Below are 20082 nucleotides of genomic sequence, written 5' to 3' on the forward strand. Positions count from 1 at the left end.
AATGGTCACCAAGGCCTTTTATAACTTGGAACCTGTTTACTTCGCTAGTTTACTGGGTGCTGCTTTCCCATGATGCCCTTGTCCCACCTGTTCACTGAAAGTGTTAATCTCATTCACCCCTTAGCTTTTTCTGGTTAGAGTGTAACTCCCAATACCTTTCAACCCCTTTCATCTTTTTTTTTTTAACTTTTATTTAATGAATATAAATTTCCAAAGTACGACTTATGGATTACAATGGCTTCCCCCCCATACCGTCCCTCCCACCCACAACCCTCCCCTTTCCTACTCCCTCTCCCCTTCCATTCACATCAAGATTCATTTTCGATTATCTTAATATACAGAAGATCAGCTTAGTATACATTAAGTAAGGATTTCAACAGTTTGCTCCCACACAGAAACATAAAGTGAAAAATAATAGATGATTTTTTTAAATGATGATGAAATCAGATCAGACCTATTGTCATGTTTAATCCCAGTGAGAGTCAAGTTGGGAATTGATAATTTCTTTTTTTTCTTTTCTTTTTTTTTTTTTACAGAAGATCAGTTTAACTGTTCCTATGTATCTTTCTTATCTCATCTACTCTGTCTTTAAGTTCCATGAAGTAAAAGAATATGTATTTTAGTTCATATTTCTCTTATAACTGCAGCTTTTAGCAATGTCCATCATAAGGAAGCAGTTTCTCAACGAATGCTTTTAAACACATGAATATGCCTTCATGTTTTCACATTTCTTTTGACTACAATTTTGCATGCTTACTTATATGTATGTTAGACCATTTGAATTTTTTATAAAGTACTCTACTAATATGAAATCTAGTCTTCATCATAGTCTTTAAAGGTAAATATTATTAATTTTTCAAACAAGGAACATGTAGATAAGGCTACATGGCTTATTAAAAAGATTTGAAACTATGACCAAAAAAGCTTATATTATTATTAAGCAATATTTTTAATCCTTAAAAATGATGCTACCTGTCCAAATACATTCAAAGTAAAATTCATGCTTCCATATATGGCAAATAATATGAATATCATTGATCGTTTTGTTTTAAAATGAAATAGATCTATTTTCTGCTTTTGTGCCTGGAAAAGGTACCCCATTTCACTATTTTAGAATTAATCCATTTACATTCACATATGCAGCAATATTGCAGAATCCATTATTTTAAGCATGCCTCTATTTTAATGAAACTACAGTATCTATAAAGGTCAAAATATTAAACACATTATTATCTCTACAAATTTTTAGCAGACAGGTACAATTCAGATGAGATAAAGAAAAATCTATTTTACAGCTTCCAGAAAAAAGTACAAGGAGTTAAAGGTTTCCTAATAACTACTTTGCTAAAGTTTCTTTAGAAACATTTATAATGGCCTTTTGAACTGCAAGCCGTTGAACAGAGCATCTACTGCCTCACACATGTCTATCTCTCTAGGAGGTCAGAGGGCTGTTGAATTCTTGGTGCTGATAGAAAACTTCTGTTCTCTTAAGAATTTCAAAGAAGTAGCTTTCTTGGCCTTTTGTTTTATGCTGTCTGCAGATACTTTCCTTGGTTTCAGTCTGGGAAAAAATGATCTGTAGCCCTTCAGTTCCATCATCTGGTGTTTTGGAAAGAATGAGAAGAAAGTAATTATTATGGTTCCTAGTTTGTTATTGCTTCCTTCCAGTATGCACTGTTTCTCTGACCCAAAACTACTCTGGTATTGAACACATGAATAAAGATGTAGAACGGCAGTAAGTAGTAGAAAAGAAGATAGGTTCTTGGGTGAAGCTACAGCTTCCTTTCCAAGCAACAACAAAACTTAAACAAAAAAGCAAAAAAAAAAAAAATTAGAGCAATTTCACCTTTCCACATCCTGTAATGTTCTGTCACCTTCCAGGAAGAGGAGAGGAGAGAGAAGAAATAAAAGGATATAAAACCTGTAAAAAATAATGTGAGTTGGTAAAATAAATGGAACAAAAATTCATGGAATTTCATAAAATAGGCAGTGATGAGGGAATGCAGGTAGATTTTTCAACATCTTTAAGAAGGAAACTGAGAATGTATTTGAGGGCCTTAGGCAGAACTTGATAAAGAATTTAAAGCATGGATTGTATTTTCAGGAAGTATACAAAGGTGATACAGATAAATCATCAGAGATTCATGACTGTAGGGTGGATAATTTTAAATACACTCCACTTGTCTTTAAAAGAAGTTCTGATAATGTAACTTGATATTTCCTTTCCTTCAAGATTTTCTGTGATGATGAAGTTTGTCCTATATAATTGTGTATGTGCATAACTCAGAAAATGAAACACTTGATAAACAACCTTAATAGCTAAAAGTTTTAGCACACCGAAAGTCTGGGGAGAGATAGTTTAATAAAAGTGGAGATACTGCAGGTTCAAGGAAGAGTAGGGGAAGAAACAGCAGAAGAAACTCTTCCGGAAGTAGTGATTCACAGTGGACCTGTGTGGAGAGCGTGGGAGCCCACAGTTCGGGACACCAGCGGCAGACTCAACACACCAGCGCTGGAACGCAAGGTGAGCCGAACCTCAATAGCCCGAGACTCCGGCAGGCAAGCGGAGAGAGGAGACTAGACGGAACGACCCCGGGGGGAAAAGTTCACCAGGCTAACTAGAAGAGAGAGAGAGAGAAAAAAAGTGACCAATACGGACACGGGTTTCTCTCTCTCCGCTCACCTCTCAAAGGCGAGCAAGACAAAGAGCAGGCGCCATCTTGGATATACGTCATAAGCAGGGCGACCTCAGGTCTGCACCGGCCCTGAGCCTAGCAGAAAAACCTGACTCTGGGTGGGGTGAATTAACAGGAGATTAGGACCTAGTGAAATTGTGGTGCTACTGAACTGAGACTGAAAAAAGAGACGGTGGGGGAGAGAACTCACGGAATTCACGTGAGCACTTTCCAGAGATGCTACAATTCCGTAACTTCGGCAACCCAGTGGGAGACTGAAGGAGAATTTGAGCCCACTCTGAGGGCAGACAGATTCCCTGTGTGGTCCTTGGGAGCTTCCGATCTCTGGCTCCTGTGGGTATATCATTTGCCTGCTAACTACCTCCAACTTTGTTCAGCTGTGCAGAATTACTTCCCTTTTGAATCAAAAAAAGAAAGAGAGAGAGAGAGATCTACCACGCCTAACCTGGGAGTGTCACCTCTGGCACACCAAAGAGGGCTCTCAGGCCACACCCATCTCAAGCTGCTAAGGCTCCATCAAAAACAGACAGTCCACTTAATCTAGAGTCATAGTATAACAAGAAAAAGCACCACAGTGAAGAAACCAAGTATCTCCAATATGCCAAATAACAAACGGAAAAACCGAGGTAATAAAAACAAGGAAGTCACTATGATGCCCCCAAATGAAAAAGACACCCCAATTCAAGATTATGAAGATGATGATAGAAGAAATGCAAGAAGCAGATCTCAAAAAATTGATAAGAACATTAAGAAGTTCTCAAAAACAAATTCTTGAACTACAGAAATCCTTAATGGACAAGATAGAACATCTCTCTCGTGAAAATGAAATATTAAGGAGGAATCAAAATGAAATGAAACAACTAGTAGAACAGGAAACTGTGATAGTGACGAGAAATCATAATGAACTGAAGAATTCAATAGATCAAATGGAAAACACACTAGAGAGCCTTACAAACAGAATGGGTGAAGCAGAAGAGAGAATATCGGACTTAGAAGACAGAGAACAGGAAAGGATACAGTCAGACCAAAGAAAAGAAGAGGAAATTAGAAATCTAAAACATATTGTTGGGAATCTTCAGGATACTATTAAAAAAACCAACATTCAGGTTCTAGGAGTTCCTGAAGGCATGGAGAGGGAGAAAGGATTAGAAGGCCTTTTTAGTGAGATATTAGCAGAAAATTTCCCAGGTTTGGAGAAGGACAGAGAAATCCTAGTACAGGAAGCTCATAGAACCCCTAATAAACACGACCAAAAGAGATCCTCACCACGACACGTTGTAATTAAACTCTCCACAGTGAAACATAAAGAAAAGATCCTAAAATGTGCAAGAGAGAAACGTCAGATTACTCTCAGAGGATCTCCAATTAGACTCACAGCAGACTTCTCATCAGAAACCCTACAAGCTAGGAGGGAATGGCGAGATATAACCCAGGTACTAAGAGAGAAAAACTGCCAGCCCAGAATATTATATCCTGCAAAGCTCTCATTTGTGAATGAAGGTCAAATAAAGACTTTTCATAGCAAACAGAAATGAAAGAATTTGTCGCCACTCGTCCAGCCCTGCAAAAGATGCTTAAAGATGTGTTGCACACAGAAACACGGTCATCAATATGAAAGAAGGTAAAGGAAGGAAACCTCACAGCAAAAGATCACAGGGAATTCAAAGCATATATTAGAAAATATCTTTGGCAAATGGCAGGGCAAAGTTACCACTTATCATTAGTCACATTGAACATTAATGGCCTGAACTATCCAGTTAAAAGACACAGATTGGCTGATTGGGTTAAGGAACAAAACCCATCTATTTGCTGCTTACAAGAAACATATCTGTCCAACAAAGATGCATACAGACTGAAAGTGAAAGGCTGGAAAAAGATATACCATGCCAACAGAAATGAAAAAAGAGCGGGCGTAGCCATCTTAATATTGGACAACATAAACTTTACCACAAAAACTGTTAAGAGAGACAAAGAGGGACACTATATAATGATTAAGGGATCAATTCAACAGGAAGATATAACAATTATCAATGTATATGCACCTAATTACAGGGCACCGGTTTATTTAAAAGATTTGTTAAGGGACTTAAAGGGAGACTTAGATCCCAATACAATAGTACTGGGGGACTTCAATACTCCACTCTCAGAAATAGACAGATCAACAGGACAGAAGATCAACAAGTAGACAGTAGATTTAAACAACACTATAGCCCAAATGGATCTAACAAATATCTACAGAACTTTCAATCCTACACATAAAGCATTTACATTCTTCTCAGCAGTACATGGAACCTTCTCTAGGATTGACCACATACTAGACCATAAAGCAAGTCTCAGCAAATTCAAAAGAATTAGAATCATACCATGCAGCTTCTCAGATCATAAAAAAATGAAGTTGGAAATTAGCAACTCAGGAATCCCTAGAGCATATGCAAACACATGGAGATTGAACAACATGCTCCTGAATGAACAATGGGGCATAGAAGAAATTAAAAGAGAAATCAAAAATTTTATAGAAGTAAATGAGGATAACAGCACAACATACCAAAACTTATGGGACGCAGCAAAAGCAGTGTTAAGAGGAAAGTTTATATCAATAGGTGCCTACATCAAGAAATTGGAAAGGCACCAAATAGATGAGCTTTCAATTTACCTCAAGGATCTAGAAAAACTGCAGCAGACCAGACCCAAATCTAGTAGGAGAAGAGAAATAATTAAAATCAGAGAAGAAATCAATAGGATTGAATAAAAAAAAATTACAAAAAATCAGCCAAACGAAGAGCTGGTTTTTTGAAAAAATAAACAAAATTGACACCCCATTGCCCCAACTAACTAAAAAAAGAAGAGAAAAGACCCAAATCAATCAAATCAGAGATGAAATAGGAAACGTAACAGCAGACACCACAGAAATAAAAAGAATCATCAGAAATTACTACAAGGACTTGTATGCCAGCAAACAGGGAAACCTATCAGAAATGGATCTTTGCTACTTTCTAATTCTTCATCTATTGTATAAAATTAAGTTTACTAATTTGTATTTACTTAGCTTTTTAAAAGATTTATTTATTTATTTGAAAGGCAGAATTACACAGAGAGATGGAGAGTCAATGAGAGAAAGTTCTTCTATCCACTGGTTCACTCCCCAAATGACCACAATGGCTGGAGCTGGGCCGATCTGAAGCCAGGAGCCAGAAGCATGGGTGGTAGGGTCCCAGGCACTTGGACCATCCTCCGCTGTTTTCCTAAGCACATTAGCAGGGAGCAGGATCAGAAGTGGAACAACCAGAACATGAATCGGTGCCCATATGGGAGGTTGGCATCACAGGTGGTGGCTTTACCCTTTATGACACAACACTGACCCCTGCTTAGCTTTATTAAACTATCTTATTCTTTACATCTTTATAAGTTACTGGGAAATCATTTATACATCTAAGGAATCAAAGATATAAGCTCTGTGATAATATTCCATTTCTACTGATGCAGTGAAACTTCTCTCAGTGTTTTATGAATAAATCAGAAAGAAAGAACACTTACTAATGATTCACAATTAATGTTATGAATAATCTCACTTTGAATACCTATTTCCAAGTATAGCATCAAGTAATTCAACTTTTAAAAATTTATTTGAGGGGCCAGCACTGTGACATAACAGGTAAGGCCACCACCTGTAATTCCCAACATCCCATATGGGCATTCGTTTGTGTCCCAACTGCTCCACTGCCAGCGCACATCCATGCTAATGCGCCTGGAAAAGCAGTGAAATAGGCCCAAGTGCTTGTGAATCTGCAGCCACGTGGGAGACCCAGATGAAGCTCTTGGCTCCTGGCTTTGATCTGGCCCAGCCTTGGCCATTGTGACCATTTAGGGAGTGACCCAGAAGATGAAAGATCTCTCTCTCTCTCTCTCTCTCTCTCTCTCCACACACACACTCCCTCTCTGTAACTCTGCCTTCCAAATAAGTAACTATAACTTCAAAAAATATTATTTGAGAGATGGGATTGGTGTGGGCAGGGGCTCCTGTCCTCTGATTCACTCTTCAAATGTTCAGAGTGGCAAAGCTGGGCCAGGGCCAAAACTGGGAACTGGAACACAATTCAGGTATCTAACATGGTTGGCAGGAAACCAGTTACTTGTGACATCACTACTGGATCCTAGGATTTTTTTTTTTTATTTAATGAGCATAAATTTCCAAAGTACAGCTTATGGATTGCAATAGCTTCCTCCCCCCCATAACTTCCCTCCCACCCACAATGCTCCCCTCTCCCACTCCCTTTCCCCTTCCCTTCACATCAAGATTAACTTTCAATTATCTTTATATACAGAAGATCAATTTAGCATATATTAAGTAAAGATTTCCACATTTTGCTCCCACACAGAAACACAAAGTGTAAAATACTATTTGAGTACTAATTATAGCATTAATTAAACACCTAAGAGTAATTGTGTGTTAATTACAGAGTTCAACCAATAGTTTTAAGTAGCATATACAATGCAACTTTTGTATTGTTGTGTCTTCCCCCTCCCAACCTCCCTCCCTCCCGTGGTCCTCCCCTCTCTCAACCCCTCTCCCATCCCACCCTTCATCACGTTTCATTTTCAATTACCTTCATATACTGAAGATCAACTTAGTATATACTAAGCAGGGACTTCAACAGGCTGCACTCACACAACCGAACCAGGTATAGGGTATTGTTCGACTAGTAGTGTTGTTTTTGAGTTTCATAGTTAAACACATTAAGGACAGAGATCCTACATGGGGAGCATGAATCCAGTGACTCCCGTTGTTGATTTAACAATTGGCACTCTTATTTATGATGTCAGCAATCACCCGAGACTCTTGCTATGAGCTGTCTAGGCTATGGAAGCCCCTTGAGTTCACCAACTCTGAATTTGTTTAGTCAAGGCTGTATCACAGTGGAGGTTCCTTCCTCCCTTCAGAGAAAGGCGCCTCTCTCCTTGATGGCCTGATCCTTCTGCTGGGGTCTTGTTCACCAGGATCTTTCATTTAGATCGTTTTTTGCCACCGTGTCATGGCTTTCCATGCCTGTGAGACTCTCATGGACCTTTTAGTCAGATCTGAATGTCCCAAGGGTTGATTCTGAGGCAGGAGTGCTGTTTTGGGCGTTTGCCATTCTATGAGTCTGCTGTGTGTCCTGCTTCCCCCGCAGGATCATTCTCTCCCTTTTGATTCTATCCTTCATTATTTGCTTACACTGGTCTTATTTGTGTAATCTCTTCGACACTTACCCTATCTTTTTGATCGATTGTGTATTTATACTTATCACTTTACCAAGTGTGCTGGCATTGGTACCTGCCTCCTTGGTAAGGTTGAGTTGAAATCCCCTGGCACATTTCTAGTTCCACCATTGGAGGTATGTCTGAGCGAGTATGTGCCGTCCTATATATCTCCTCTCTCTCTTATTCCCACTCCTATGTTTCACAGAGATCAATTTTCTGTTAATTTTTAAACACTTAAGAATGGTTGTGCATTGATTGCAGAGTTCAACCAGTGGTCTTGTGTAGAGCAAACCGAGCAACAACAACAACAAAAATACTAAAGGAACAAAATAGTAAGTTGTTCCTCAGCAGTCTAGACAAGGGTTTCTCATGTCATTGTCTCTCATAGTGTCCATTTCACTTCAATGGGTATCATTTTAGGTGCTCGTTTAGTTGCCATCGATCAGGGAGAACATGTGATATTTGTCCCTTTTGGACTGGCTTATTTCACTCAACATGATGTTTTCCAGCTTCTTCCATTTTGTTGTAAATGCCTGGATTTCATTGTTTTTTACTGCTGTATAGTGTTCCATAGAGTACATATCCCGTAGTTTCTTTATCCAGTCATCCATTGATGGACATTTAGGTTGATTCCATGTCTTAGCTATTGTGAACTGAGCTGCAACAAATATTGATGTGCAAATGGCTTTTTTTCTCCCATTTAATTCCATTTGGGTATATTCCAAGGAGTGGGATGGCTGGGTCCTGTGTTAGTGCTATATTCAGGTTTCTGAGGATTCTCCAGACTGTCTTCCATAGTGGCTTTACCAGTTTGCATTCCCACCAACAGTGGATAAGTGTCCCTTTTTCTCCACATCCTCGCCAGCATCTGTTGTTGGTTAATTTCTGTATGTAAGCCAATCTAACCGGAGTGAGGTGGAATCTCATTGTGGTTTTGATCTGCATTTCCCTGATGGCTAGGGATCCTGAGCATTTTTTCATGTGTCTGTTGGCCATTTGGATTTCCTCTTTTGAAAAAGGTCTGTTGGCCAGTGCTGTGGCTCACTAGGCTAATCCTCCGCCTTGCTGCGCCGGCACACCGGGTTCTAGTCCCAGGCCGGGCGTCAGATTCTGTCCCAGTTGCCCCTCTTCCAGGCCAGCTCTCTGCTATGGCCAGGGAGTGCAGTGGAGGATGGCCCACGTGCCTGGGCCCTGCACCCCATGGGAGACCAGGATAAGTACCTGGCTCCTGCCATCGGTTCAGCGCAGTGCGCCGGCTGCAGTGCGCCGGCCGCGGCGGCCATTGGAGGGTGAACCAACGGCAAAAGGAAGACCTTTCTCTCTGTTTCTCTCTCTCTCTGTCCACTCTGTCAAAAAAAAAATGTCTGTTAATGTCCTTGGCCCATTTTTTTATTGGGTTGTTTGTTTTGATTCTGGGTTGTTTTTTGATCATTGTGTAGATTCTAGTTGTTAATCCTTTATCTGTTGTGTGGTTTGCAAATAATGTCTCCCATTCTGTTGGTTGCCTCTTCGCTATCCTGTTTCCTTTGCTGTTAAGAAACTCTTCAATTTGAGGTAATCCCATTTGTTTCTTTTATCTTTGATTACCCGTGCCTGTGGGATCTTCTCCAGGAATTCTTCGCCTATTCTGATATCTTGAAGGGTTTCCCCTATGCTCTCAATTAGTTTCATGGTGTCGTGGCACATCTCTAGTTCTTTGATCCATGTTGAGTGGATTTTTGTATAAGGTGTAAGGTAGGGGTCTTGCTTCATACTGTGACATGTGGACATCCAGTTTTCCCAGCACCATTTGTTGAAGAGGCTGTCCTTGTTCCAGGGGTTGGTTTTAGGTCCTTTGTCGAATATGAGTTGGTTATGGATGTTTGGATTGATCTCCGGTGTTTCTATTCTGTTCCATTGGTCTATCCATCTGTTTTTGTACCAGTACCAGGCTGTTTTGATTATAACTGCCCTGTAGTATGCCTTGAAGTCTGGAATTGTGATGCCTCCGGCCTTGTTTTTATTGTAAAGGATTGCTTTAGCTATTCTGGGTCTCCTGTTTCTCCATATGAATTTCAGCATTATTTTTTCTAGGTCTTTGAAGAATGACTTTGGTATTTTGATTGGTATTGCATTGAACTTGTAAATTGCTTTTGGAAAAATGGACATTTTGATGATATTGATTATTCCAATCCATGAGCATGGCAGGTTTTTCCATTTTTTTGTGTCGTCTTCTATTTCTTTCTTTAGTGTTTTGTAATTTTCATCATAGAGGTCTTTGACCTCCTTGGTTAAATTTATTCCAAGGTACTTTATTGTTTTTGTGGCTATTGTGAATGGCATTGATCTTAGTAGTTCTTCCTCAGCCCTGGCATTATCTATGTATACAAAGGCTGTTGATTTCTGAGTATTGACTTTGTATCCTGCTACTTTACCAAACTCTTCTATGAGTTCCAGTAGTCTCTTATAGGAGTTTATCAGGTCCCCTATATATAGTATCATGTCATCTGCAAATAGGGATAGTTGAACTTCCTCCTTTCCCATTTGTATCCCTTTAATTTCTTTTTCTTGCCTGATGGCTCTGGCTAACACTTCTAGGACTATATTGAATAGCAATGGTGAGAGTGGGCATCCCTGTCTGGTGCCAGTTTTCAATGGAAATGCCTCCAACTTTTCCCCATTCAATATGATGCTGGCCTTTGGTTTATCATACACTGCCTTAATTGTGTTGAGGAATGTTCCTTCTAAGCCCAATTTGCTTAGGGTTTTCATTGTGAAAGGGTGTTGTATTTTGTCAAAAGCTTTCTCTGCATCTATTGAGATAACCATATGATTTTTGTTTCTCAATTTGTTAATGTGCTGGATTACGTTGATTGACTTTCGAATATTGAACCATCCCTGCATACCAGGGATAAACCCCACTTGGTCCGGGTGAATGATCTTTCTGATATGTAGTTGGATTCAGTTTGCCACAATTTTGTTGAGTATTTTTGCATCTATGTTCATCAGGGAGATAGATCTGTAGTTTTCTTTCTCTGTTGTGTCTTTTCTGGGCTTAGGAATTAAGGTGATAGTGGCTTCGTAGAAAGAATTTGGAAGGATTCCCTCTCTTTCAATCGTTTTGAATAATTTGAGAAGAACTGGGGTTAGTTGTTCTCTAAATGTCTGGTAAAATTCAGCAGTGAAGCCATCCGGTCCTGGGCGCTTCTTTTTTGGTAGTGTGTTTATTACTGATTCAATTTCTTCCATGGTTATGGGTCTGTTTAGATTTTCTATCTCTTCATGGCTCAGTTTAGGAAGGTTGCATTTGTCCAGGAATCTATCCATTTCTTCCAAGTTCCCCAATTTGTTAGCATACATCTCTTTGTAGTAGTTTCTGATGATTCTCTTTATTTCTGTTGTGTCTGTTGTTACATTTCCATTACTATCTTTGATTTTACAGATTTGGGTCTTCTCTCTCCTTTTTTTGGTTAGTTGGGCCAATGGTGTGTTGATTTTGTTTATTTTTTTCAAAGAACCAGCTCCTGGTTTTGTTGATCTTTTGTATTGTTTTTTTTTTGGTTTCAATTCTGTTTATTTATTCTCTCATCTTTAGTATTTCTTTCCTCCTCTTAGATTTGGGCTTGATTTGCTGCTGTTTTTCTAAATCCTTGAGGTGCATGGAGAGTTCATTTGTTTGGTTCCTTTCCAGCTTCTTGATGTAGGCACTAATTGCTATAAACTTTCCTCTTAGCACTGCTTTTGCTGTGTCCCACAGGTTTTGATAGGTTGTGTTATCATTTTCATTTGTTTCTAGAAATCTTTTGATTTCTCTTTTAATTTCTTCAATGACCCACTGTTCATTTAGGATCATGTTGTCCATTCTCCATATATTTGCATATGGTGTAGAGATTCTTGGGTTGTTGATTTTGAGTTTCACTGCGCTATGGTCTGAGAAGCTGCATGGTATAGTTTCAATTTTTTTGAATTTGTTGAGGCTCCTTTTATGGCCTAGCATATGGTCAATCCTAGAGAATGTTCCATGTACTGGGGAGAAATACATGAACTCTGTGTCTGTGGGGAGGAAGGTTCTGAAGATATCTGTTAGGTCTATTTGGTCTATGGTGTCAATTAGCTCTGTTGTTTCCTTGTTGAATTCCTGTCTGGTTGATCTGTCCATTGGTGAGAGTGGGGTGTTGAAGTCCCCTGTTACTATTGTATTTGAGTCCATATCTCCCTTTAAATCCTTTAGTAATTCTTTCAGGTAGCCAGGTGCCCTGTAATTAGGTGCGTATACATTTATAATCGTAATGTCTTCCTGTTGGATAGATCCTTTAATCATTATATAGTGCCCTTCTCTGTCTCTTTTAATAGTTTTTATGTTAAAGTCTATTTTGTCTGATATTAGGATGGCCACACAAGCTCTTTTTTGATTTCCGTTAGCTTGGAATATCTTTTTCCATCCTTTCACTTTCAGTCTGTGTGCATCTTTGCTGATAAGGTGTGTCTCCTGAAGGCAGCATATAGATGGATTCTCTTTCTTGATCCAATCAGCTAGTCTATGTCTCTTTGTAGTGGAATTAAGACCATTCACATTCAATGTGATTACTGTTAAGTACTGTCTTTTCCCATTCATGTTTCTTGAAACGAGCTGTTTATTTATTTTGAACTTTGTGATTACTCTACATTCGCTTTTTTTGTAGTGAAGTTCTTGTTTTTGTATTTCTGTGTGCAGCACTTCTTTGAGCAAGTGTTGTAGGGTTGGACGCATGGATACAAATTCTTTCAGTTTCTGTTTGTCGTGGAAGATCTTTATTTCCCCTTCATTCATAAATGATAGCTTTGCAGGGTATAGTATTCTAGCATTGTTTGGCATTGTTTGTCTTTTAAAACTTGAAATATATCATGCTATTGTCTCCTTGCCTGTAGTGTTTGTGATTAGAAGTCTGGGGTGAGTCTGATTGACTTACCCCTGAATGTGATTTGTCGCTTTTCTCTGGCACATTTTAGGATTTGTTCATTGTGTGTCACTGAACTGAGTGTTGCCACAATGTGTTGTGATGAATTTCTCTTCTGGTCTACTCTGTTTGGAGTCCTGGCTATCTGTTGTATTTGTGTGTTGTTATCCAGCTGCCTTTGTTTGAAGTTTTATGATATTATTTCATTGAAGACACCTTCCAATCCATTCTCTCTTTCCACCCCCTCAGGGACTCCTATTATCCAAACATTACACCATTTGATTGAATCTTGTAGGTCTCCAACCGTATTTTTTAATTTTTTAATTTCTTTTTCCTGTGTTTGAGCTGACTATTATTTCTGGAAGTTTGTCTTCAAATTCTGATATTTGGTCTTCTATTTCATCTGTTCGATTTCTGAGGGATTCCATGGTGTTTTTTATATGGTCAATTGAGTTTTTCAGTTCTAGTATTTCATTCTGGCTTCTCTTTAGGATCTCTAGTCCTTGGGCTTGTTTTTCATTCAACTCTTGACATTGTTTTTCATTATTTCTAAGTATTCTGATTATTAATTTTCTGAATTCTTTTTCTGGCATGGTTTCAACTTCTTCTTCTTCAGCCTCTGTTATGGTTGGTTTAGCCTGCTCCATTGGCAAGTTTATATGTTCTTCCATATTCTTATTGTGGGTTTTTGTTTTGTTTTTTTGGCATTCCATCTGGGTGATTTTTCAGGTTGATTTCCCTCTGCTATAGGCTGCTGTGAGTCTGTACCAATATCCAGTGTAAGCAGGCTGCTCTACACAGCCCAAACGTAAACAGAAAGGATGGCTGCTCTCTGCCTACTGCAGCTCTGGATCCTGCCCTTTTTCCCCCCCGCAGGCGCTATTCAATATTTTTTTCCTTGTAACTTGAGTAGACAGGCATCAGGGCTTTGAGCTGCCCCCCCTTGATGCCTGCCCCTGTGCAAGAAGTGTCCTGTCGTCGCTCTGCTCCACATTTGGGCTCCGCCTCCGAAGGTTAGTGTCGAGGCAAAGACAGTTCTCCTTTAGGCCTGAATGTAAACAGACAAAATGGCTGCTTCCTGCCCACTGCAGCTCCGAGGAGGCGCCAAGAGATACTGGCTTACTCAGTCTCTCAATTAGTACCCCTGAATCCCACACTCTTTCTGCAGGTGCCACTCACTCTGTTCCATTTTCTATTTCCTCTGCCACTCAGTCCTGTGTGTCTCAGTGTCCCTACCAGGGTGGGTTGGGGGAGGGGCGGCGGCGGCTGTTGCCGTGGTGCTGGGCGAGCGCCCTGTCTCACCTCAGCTTCCAGTGCTGGTGCGTACACACTCCTGCTGGTGTCCTGCGCCTCAGGCATTCGCGTCCTCCTCGTGTGTCCACCTTGTCTCCCCAGTTTCGGGAAGGGCTTCAAAACTACAAATTCTCACCCCTCTTTGAACCTTCCCTTCCAGGACCTTCGGTGTGTTCCCTCCCTATTCCACCATCTTCCGCAATCCTGGATCCTAGGATTTTCATTAGCAAGAAACTCAACTAGGAGCTGGAACCAGCAATCAAACCCACATCCTTTGACATGGGTTGTGGATGTCTTAAATGCTAGGCTAAATGCTCACTCCTCAGATCATTCAACTTTTTAGGGGAAGAGTCTCCATATTATAAGAAACTATAGTGATAATGTTATACTTTAATAAGTCTTTAAGAGAAAACCATAATTAAGCAATGAAGATAAACTTCATGAATTGCATAAAATAATTAATATATATAAGAACATGGATAATCTAACTACACAGGAAAATATTCTGTCTCTGTTCCTTCACAGTAGAAATGTTTATCTTATTGAAATAATCACTATAAAGTGAGAAAATTAAATAAAGTAGGAGGAATTATAATTTTCAGTAAAGTTTAGTGAATGGTTAACAGAGATTTTGAAGCATTTTAGAGAAATATTATATGAAAACGTTCTGCCTATAAACAAGAAATAGCAAGTAATCCCAGTTTGGATTGTTAAAAATATTTATAGAATTTCTACATTGTCTGAAATAGAACAGGGTCAGATTTGCTCTCATTCATGAAATAGTTAAAAAAACAAAATGTAGGAAATAGCAGTGTGCAATAGAATGGCGATAGATCATGAAAGAATGACGTCCTGAGACTAAGGAAATAAGTGTGGTGAACCTTATACCTTCTCTGACTATCTGTCTTGAGAAAAAAAAAAAGTTTAGGCTGTTGATACAGTGGAGAGGAACACAGGGAAACACCCAAGGCATCCAGGTGAGCAGGCAGAGCTGGGAGTCCAGGGAGCTTAATGAAGCAAGAGGTCACAGGCCGTACCAGAGGAAAGAGCAGCACAGACAGGCAATTGTATGACAAGAAATGGTAAAGGTAGGTGGGCACTTGGCCACACATTTCAGATGCCTACCTCTACATCAGACTACCTGGGCATGGGTCCCATCTCCAGCACCTGGTTCCAGCTTCCTGCTAACACAGACCCTGAGAGAGAGAGGGGTGACTGAAGTAAGTGGATATCTGCCACCCATGTGGAAGAGCTGGATTGTTTCCCCAATTCCTAGCATCAACCTGGTCCAGTCCAAGCCATTGAAAGTATTTGAGGAGCAAATCATTGGATGGATGCTATGTTTTAGAAGGGGGTGGGGTAGGGAGAGTAGTTATCCTGTCTTTCTATATCTCAAATAAAAATAAGATTTCAACAAGGAATTAAAAGAAATATTTTAGACAGGAAAATAATACCAGAGGAAATACGGACCAATACATAGAATAAAGAACATGAGAAATAGTAGCTCCATGTATAAATAAATAGAATGTTGTCATTGTTATTTAATCCTCTTTGAAAGATAATTCCATGCTTAAAGTAAAAGAAAAACAATGTACAGCAGGGTGGAAAGGCAAATTGTAAATAAAGGATTTAAGACATACAGATTTAAAAGGAAGGAATGAAACTATCTCTATATGAAGATGACATGATTGTAGAAAAATACACAAAGTAAATAAATGAATTTAAGACATAATAGGAAAAAAGATAAAATATAACATTTGATTTTATCTAAACACTAGAAACTAACATATGAACAGAGAAATGAAAACTGTAACAAAATTTATAATCACGGAAATTACAAAATATGGATGAAAGAATGTAAAGATCTAGATGTATATAGAAGCTTCCAATGTTCATGAAATAGAAGACTCAAAATCATGAAGTTATCCATTCTGCCCAAATTGATAGACAGGTTTGCAAAATAAAAGGCATTAAATGAAGAATTAATGTGCTTAATTTCGATATTTATTACATTGCTACAGTATTGACTGTGTCATGATGTCCAGTGATAAACATATAAATGAGTAAAGTAAGCAGAATAGAGAACCCAAATTATTTCTTACAAAAGTATAAAAGAAATTCCCTAAAGGAAAGATTAAGAATTAGCGGTCCAATGCCTATTGGCCTTTTGGCTAAGATCAAGTGTAGAATGAATGATCCTGGAGCAAGTGGATATCTGTAGATCAAAAAGTGAACACTAATCTCAATCTTAAACCTTGTACAAACCTGTAAAAACAGATAATGGTCTTAAATGTAAAATGCAAATCCAAAGAAGTTTTAGAAAAAAAATAAGTGCAATTATTTGGGATATAAGACTTGGCAAAGGGAACATATTTCATAACAGAAGAATTATCTATAAGAGAAAAAAACTGTTAAACTTGACTTAATATAAGTTAAAAATATTTGCTCTAAAAATTTCCTAACAATAGAAAGAAAGTCAAAGCTATAGAATTGGAAAAAAGATTAAAATCACATAGATTAGATATACATAGGTAGATATGTATGTACATAAATGATAGATGTCAAAAGAAATATATATAAAGAGATCAAAGCACTCAGTAACAATCTAATCAAGACGGACAGAACCATTTCTCTGAAGAAGATATACAAATATAAAGAGACGGAGTCGGCACTGTGGCGTAGTGGGTAAAGCCACCGCTTGAAGTACCGGCATCCCATATTGGTGCCGGTTTGAGTCCCGGCTGCTCCACTTCTAATCCACCTCTCTGCTGTGGCCTGGGAAAGCAACAAAGGATGGCCCAAGTCCTTGGCACCCGCGTGGGAGGCCAGGAAGAAGCTCCTGGCTCCTGGCTTCAGACCAGTGCAGCTCTGGCCATTTCAGCCATCTGGAGAGTGAACCAGTGGATGGAAGACCTCTTTCTCTCACTGCCTCTCCTTCTCTCTCTATGTAACTTGACTTTCAAATAAATAAATAAATCTTTAAAAAATATAAACAGGCACATTAAAAGATGCTCAAGGTTACTAGATATTTTACAAAAATTATAATTAAACACATATCATTACAACTATCAGAATGGATAGTTTTTATTTTTTAAGAAATGAGAAAATAAAATTCTGGAGAACATATAGAGAGATGGAATACCTTAAATGTTGTTGGTCAGAATGTAAAATGGTACAAGAATTCTAAAGGAGGACAGTTTGTTACTTTTCTTGAAAAAAAAAAAAGAATAATAATAAAATGCTATTACCATAATGACCCAGAAATTATACTTCTGCATATGTATTCAACAAAAGGAAAATATAGTTTTAATGATCTGTATTTACTTTAAAATTTACTGAATATGGGTGAAATGGTCATTTTTCCATTCAATTATTGTTTATAGCCATTGTCTATATTCCCACTTAACAAAGGTCTTTTTTGCTTTATCTTGTTAAGCTTCTTATTTGGTGTAGTATTAAACCTTTTTACTGTAATGTAAATTTAAAATATGTTATCTCAAAAACCTAAAAATAACGGGGGAAGGAGGGATGGTTACGGGGGAGGAGAAGGGAGTGAGGGAGGAAGGAAATATCATTGTGTTTTTAGAATTGTTTTTACAAAGCACATTGAGTCTGTTAAAAACTAATTAAAATTTAAATTTAAAAATTAAAATATAAAATAATATTCACACAAGAATATGTTCACAACATCTTCAATGATTAGGGAATTACAAATCAAAGCCATAATCAGGATCCACCACATACCAACTAGGAACGCTTAAATTAAACCACTGACCATATCAAGTGTTGGCAATGGTGTGTAATGCAACTCTCCAGTTATGTTCATTGTTGCTGGAAAAGTAAAATTGTGAAAATTTGAAAACCACATTCATAATTTCTTATCAAGTTAACACTATACTTTCCATATTATCAAGCTATTCCACTGCTATCTATTTACCCAAGGGATATGAAAGTGTATGTCTATACAATGACTTGTTCACAGATGTTCAAGTTAGATTAATTAGAATAGCCAAAAATGGGAAACGATCTTATGTCTATAAATACATGAATGGATTAAAAATGTGGAATATCATATATATATATGTATATATATATATATATATATATACAGCAATAAAAATGAAGGAACAGTTAGTACACAGAGCCACATGGATAAAGCTCCAAAAAGTATGCTGAATGAAAGAAACCATTAAAAAACACACACTGTACAATTGCGTTATATAAAATTCTAGGGAATGCAAACTAGTAGACAGTGAGTAATAGAAAACAGACCAATGGTTGTTTAAGGGGAGTGGAGTGGGAGAGTAGGCTTATGTAAGTGCCTAAGGAATCTTCAGAAGGTAATGGATATGTTTATTATCTTGATTGTGGATGTGGCTTGTGATTACATGCATATGCCAAAACGTATCAGGTTGTACATTTGAGCAGTATATTTTATGTCATGTATACCTCAACAAAACTGCTTCACACACTCTTCCTTAGCAACACTGGGAGAGATTATTCAGTTACATAGGCATTTGTTGAAAGGCCTGAGTCTGCCTTGAGAAAACATTTTACACATTTTGACAGAGGAGCCTACTTATAGCCCCAGGGTAAAGGACAAAGAAAATATGAATGTGGAGGTCTATTTCCCTGTTGCAAAACTAGTCAGAATCGCAGATGCAGGCAATTCACTCCCAAGCACATGAGAAAAGTTAACTTTCACAGACGTCACAAATAGAATCCTCTGCTCATATTACACTAACACATCCAGTGGTCTCCCACCCCACCCACAGATGCTCTTACCAGAAAATCTCACATACCAGAGTAGGTCAGTTGGTAACTAACAAGGAAATAAAGCTGATTTTGATGTTTTCATCTTGATAATTCTTAACATATTATACGTTGTGTTTCAGATGCCTGAAATCACTTTTCAGGTGCTGGAATAACATTTGAAGTCTTTGTAGAACTTCTCTTTCAATATCTAGTATCCTCACACCACAGTTGTATTAAGACATATAAATAATAATATACCAGGGAGCCCTGTTTGCATATAAATGTTGTGCAGTATAATCATGGAGTGAGATGATGAACCTTAAGTGCCAATTTTAAAACATGAACATCAAATTCTGTGTTACTTCTCCCATCAGCACAAAAACAGAGATAAGACTAAATACCATGCTTACTATTTTAATCTGTACCTTTTTTCTAAATAACCACTGTAACTTTTTGAATAATGTTTTTAAAACTTTTTCCTCCATGTACCAGCTTGACCCATATCCAGGTAGGCTTAGTCAGACTAAAGTAGAAAATCTGTAAAACAGTTGTACTTTATTTCTGTACCTCCTCCCCTGCCCTCTATTGACTTCCAAATATTCTTTTTCTTTTTAAAGATTTATCTATATTTTTATTTGAAAGGCAGAGGCAACAGAGATTATCACGGGGGGAAAGAGAGGTTTTCCATCCACTGCTTCACTTCCTTAATGACCACAACCACCAGGTCAGGAACAGGCTGAACCCAGGAGTCAGGAACCCCATCCTTTTCTCCCACATGGAGTCAGGGGCCCAAGAAAGTATTTGGATCATCTTCTACTTATTTTCCCACGCCTTTAACAGGGAGCTGGCTTGGAAGTGGGGCAGCTGGGACGTAGACTGGGACCTACATGGGATGCCAGCACTCAGGTGGCAGCTTTACCTGCTATGCCACAATACCAGTTGCCAACCCTCTTCTTTTTCATCCTTTTACTCTTTTCACACACACACACACACACACACACAAACACACACATATTTATCTTATTCTTTTTCTACTTGAAGCTCTCATATTGAATTGAAGCTAATGTAATGTGTTAGTGGAGCAAACTGTTGTCTTGGAAAACATAACGCTTTGGCCCTTACCTTGGAAAGCTATTACCTAATACTTCTCCTTATAGTTTTCATATTAGCAATTAGCTTTTGTT

At 38.4% G+C, this 20082-nt stretch overlaps 1 protein-coding gene across 4 annotated transcripts in view; it reads left to right on the forward strand.

Annotated features, from left to right (window-relative positions):
- The window catches only part of ERBB4 (erb-b2 receptor tyrosine kinase 4), a 1252881-nt gene that overhangs the window by 917589 nt on the left and 315210 nt on the right, over positions 1 to 20082 (forward strand). The gene's annotated exons all lie outside the window — the stretch shown is intronic.

Source organism: Oryctolagus cuniculus, chromosome 3 (assembly GCF_051225735.1).
Source record: "Oryctolagus cuniculus isolate XC-2025 breed Fujian yellow rabbit chromosome 3, ASM5122573v1, whole genome shotgun sequence".
Taxonomy (NCBI): domain Eukaryota; kingdom Metazoa; phylum Chordata; class Mammalia; order Lagomorpha; family Leporidae; genus Oryctolagus; species Oryctolagus cuniculus.